This window comes from Pteropus vampyrus, unplaced genomic scaffold (genome assembly GCF_000151845.1).
Source record: "Pteropus vampyrus isolate Shadow unplaced genomic scaffold, Pvam_2.0 Scaffold67, whole genome shotgun sequence".
Classification (NCBI taxonomy): Eukaryota; Metazoa; Chordata; class Mammalia; order Chiroptera; family Pteropodidae; genus Pteropus; species Pteropus vampyrus.
In genome coordinates this window covers 7,945,760-7,950,366 of record NW_011888848.1, presented here as the reverse complement: position 1 = coordinate 7,950,366, position 4,607 = coordinate 7,945,760, and the positions used below count along the sequence as shown (strand labels likewise).

Below are 4,607 nucleotides of genomic sequence, written 5' to 3'. Positions count from 1 at the left end.
AGTGTACTGGGCTCACTCATATTTTAACATACTCTTATCCTAGCGTGTTGGAGAGCAGATTATTTAAATACAGGTAAATAAAGGTGATGGGGACCGCAGAGGTGATGGAAGGGGGAATGTCAGCAGTTTTGTGATGGTCAAGCAAAGATAATGTGTTTATTAATAGATGAAAAAGTGCAAATTCACCCTTATTTTAGACATCTATTGCAGCTAGACATATGTCAGGCTCTTTAAGGATGCCAGTATTGATTTATATTACTCCTTATAGCTCCATTTAAATATATCACTCTATATCTCTACATTTTTCGCTTACTAGATGGCTAATGGACATTGCACACCTGATATTGCCCAAAGAAATTAAACTAGAAGGACTTGTAGAGAGCACAAAAATTCAACTCCCTGCTGTGAACGTGCGTGCGCACACACGTGAGCGCGCACATGCCAAAGAAAGTTAAGGAGAAGCTGTGATGCATTCCTGAGAAGTAAAGCCATGTAATATATGAATGGAGAACCTCAGTTTTACAGAATATTCTTACACAGAAACTTTTGTAATTGCTGTGCTAACAGGCAACACTGATGTCTGAGTGAGAACAATTATAGGAAGATTATAAGACTATAGATATACCCTTATGCATAGTGTTTTTAAAAGTTTTTAAAGAATGGTAATATATGAATATTATTCCAATTAACTTCCTATTACTAGCCCCTACCCCTATCATTGCTACTTTCACACACCCGTTCTTCCTTAGAGGCAACCGCTGTTATCCATATCTTGTGTATGATTCCTGAGATATTACACAGACTTTAAACTCTCTCTTCTGTCCCTATGTTGAAACTTAAGAGGTTCAATTTTCTATTGACTAAAAATAACAAAATGGAACTGTAATTTTTGATTCCCATCCAGAAACAATTTCCATTTATAAGCCCAGGTAACTGAGAACTTGCTGGATATAAGTGAAATCGTCCTGATCCCCTCTCTTAGGAGATGACAATATAAATAGCCTCTGATGACAATATAAATAGCCCACCCTAGAAAGCTGTACTTTTTAAATGGGCCCTATTTCATTAGTTCATTGCCTGCTAATTACAATTGAATCCAAATGAAAATGTAAAATGAATGTGACTCCCTTTTATAGGTTGAATGATAAGGGTGGCCCTAGCCTGTGAAAGGAAACAGATTGCTCTTTGTTTTTTGTTGTTATACTCAAGGTTTCCTATTTGCTTTGGGTGAATTATCACCAGCCACATGAAAAAATACTGATAAAAAAAAAAGATCCAGAGAAGCTATGCGTCACACTCCCCCCGCCAACCCCCGCCAGGTGCAGACTGCTGATAAATTTTTATAACTATATTGTCTGTCTAAACTATCAGTCATTAATGATTCAGCAATAGATCCTTTGAATTCTAAGAACTTTAAAATCAATAATGTCTCCAAAATATCTATAGTTTGCAACCATTTAAAACTTACCAGGATTGTACAGCAGAAAGTCTTCATTAAATAGCCATGGCTCTTAAAATAATGCCAAAGTTTTGCTTTGTTTTGGCATTATTAGTTATTAGTTAACTAAATGCCAGCACTATATTAGTTCTCAGTGCTAGAAATGTGAGCTTAAATTGGAACAATTGTGACAAACATGCCATGATGACAATGAATGATGAAAATGCTATTTTCATTTTCTGCTCACACCTAAGTTGGTCCATATAGCAGACCAAGAGGTGAACTGCTAGGTGCAAGTAGGACTCTGCAGTTAGCAGCGCCATTTAATTTTGGCAGAACAGTTTATATACAGTGATAGTATTCAAGGTGGGAATGTCACATCTCAGAATGTAGTTTAATAGTATCACTGACTATGAATGATTATGCTCTTAGTGTGTGCCAGCAGGAAGTCTAAACTGTTTAACATTTATTTTCCTAAGAGATGTTAATTTGTTATTATTCTTAAATTAAATTTGAATTTCTGAAGATGAAGCAGTCATATTTCTTCCAGTTTTTAAACTAAATTTTTATTTTCAAAGCCATACAGATACACAGTTTAAAAGCCAAGTATTTCACAAGGCTTATAATTTAGAAATAGCAGTCTTCTCCCACTTCCTTCCCCTGATAATTGCTCATCAGAGAAAACGACTTTCAACTCTTTTAGATCTTTCTCTTGGTGTTTATTGCCATATTTTAAAATAACGTTCATTTAATGCAATTTTATTTAGTTTCTATACTAGGGATCAGTTTCTATTCTTTAACTCTATTAATTCTATTAACCTCTGTCCTCCTGCCCCTCAAATGTAAAGTTGCCCTCTCCTAGTCCAGCCACAGCTCATTTTCAGCTAAATCAATATTCATTTTTCATTATTACGACCATTTAAATATTATTCATAGCTCACCCATGTGGTATATTGTAGGGGGGTGCAAGTTCTCCTGTATCCTCTTAAGGTGCTTGGTTGGGTCTGAAAATTAAATAGAAAAAGACTGAGTAACATGAGAAAAGTATATACATTATTTAGCACAAGTTTCCTTGTGAAGAAAATAACCTGAAGAAAGAGTTAAACCTAATTGTTTTTATGCTAGGTTTGATGAAGAATGGACAGTTGTGGAGAAATATGATAAGACAAAGGGTATGAACCCATTCATTTGGATTCTGGGTCTCAGAGGTAAGGATTCTCCATTCCTGTGGTATAGAGAGAGGCCTCTCCATGAGGTTTTTATGACCTGTTTCAGGGGAGAAGGATGGGAGAAAGTCAAAACACCTTCTGCTGTTTCCTCTAACTCTTTCAGCTTAAAATATTCAATATGCTAAGGTGCCCTATTTGGGGGTATCCTGTCCTGAACCCCATCAATACGATTTTAGTTACTTTCTTCTATACCTTTGTTTTTTAAATAGCTATACTTTTATGTTTATATGATTAGTTTTCCATGTGCTATGTCTAATTTATCCTTTGTTGCTTTACAAAGTATTGACTTTTTAAAAATATATTCTAATACTTTGAGTAATCTCCCAGTTTCCCCATATATGTTTATTGCACCATCTTTCGTCCTGCTTCTCCAATCTGGACCATTTGTCTACTCCTCCTCAGCTGGCTTCCTGGGATTTCCCATTACATCATCCTGGAAATTCCCTCTGCCCTCCTCCTGTACTGGATCCCTCATTCTTGGATCCCGAGACTCTTCCTCCTGGGTTTACTCTTCCATTCTGGTGGAGCACATCCTCTATTAACTTCCTTCAAGATTGCATAAGAGATCAACTTTAAGATGTTTGTGTATCTAAAAATGAAAATGACCTAATTCTACCATCACGCTTCTTTTATAGTTAGATTAGCTATACAATTCTAGATTCAAAGTACTTTACTCTTTTTTTTTTTTTTTTTTAGGCGAGGTAACCCTTGGTTGACCTACAGATTGCAAGGACTTCGTTAGCTTACAATCCCTTATTTTTTATTTTTTTCAATTTATTTTTTAATGCCTACAGCACCTGGTCTTCCTAGGTGGTCTCTCATCCAAGTACTAACCAGGCCTGACCCTGCTTAGCTTCTGGGGTCAGACGGGATCGGGCTTGTTCAGGGTGGCATGGCCATAGACTCAAAATACTTTATTCTTAAAATTAGAGGGATCGTTCTACTATGTTTTAGGTACCAGCTTTGGTGCTGAAATATCTGGTGTCTTTTGACTGATGCTCCTTGGTGTGTGAACTTTTCTCTTCTTTCCTTTTCTTTTTGTTTCTCTTTTCTTTTCTTTTTTCTTTCCTTTCTTTTCTCATCTTTCCTTTCCTTACGTATCCTTTTCCTTTTCCTTCTTTTCCCTCCCTCACCCCAGAAGCTTTTAGAATCTTTTTATAGCCAGTGTTCTGAATTTTCTCAGTGATATGCATTTACTGAATTTTTTCTTTCTATTGTGCTAGACATCTTCTTTCATCATGATGTGACCTTGCAATCTGGAAACTAAGTTTTTCAGTTCTGGGACCTTTTCTCAAATGATTTGCTTGATAATTTTCTTCATTTTCTCTGATTCCTTTATGGAACTCCTATTATTCAAAAGTCACATTTCTTGGAAAGATGCTCTAATTCTCTTTTATCTTCTTGTTCACTTTCTCTTTCTCATTGGTTTCCTGCCAATTTAGTGAGGTTTCAGGAGGGAGCATACATAAATATATATGTTTATTGCACCATATTTAACCAATGGTCTGAGAATTATGAAGGAGCTGGATTTTCGCAGAGAACTAGTGGCGAACCATGTCACAAAATGCCTGTGACTAAAGAGGCAATTGATATGGAATTATCCTTTTTATAATTCTAATATGAAATTATCTTTTATGAAAATTTCTGTGAGGTGGCCTGACTAAATACCTATTAAATAGTTTAGAAATGCATCCACAAAATTTACGATAAGGAAATAATTCAATTCTTGAGAGAGAGAAAGGTAAACAAAATAAATCCCTTGTGTGAAAGCTGCACCACATCCCTAATACTGAAGTGGTCTCAAATAACAGTGGCACTCTTTTGGCCATAAAAAACCCCAGCAAGTCTATGGTCATGCTACCCTGAACAAGCCGGATCATGTCTGATCTTGGAAGCTAAGCAGGATGGGGCCTGGTTAGTACTTGGATGGGAGACCACCT

At 36.2% G+C, this 4,607-nt stretch overlaps 1 pseudogene; it reads right to left on the bottom strand.

The window, feature by feature from the left end:
• Window positions 1–3,452: 3,452 nt before the first annotated feature.
• On the bottom strand, window positions 3,453–3,571 carry LOC111740758 (annotated as a pseudogene).
• Between the last annotated feature and the right edge of the window lie 1,036 nt (window positions 3,572–4,607).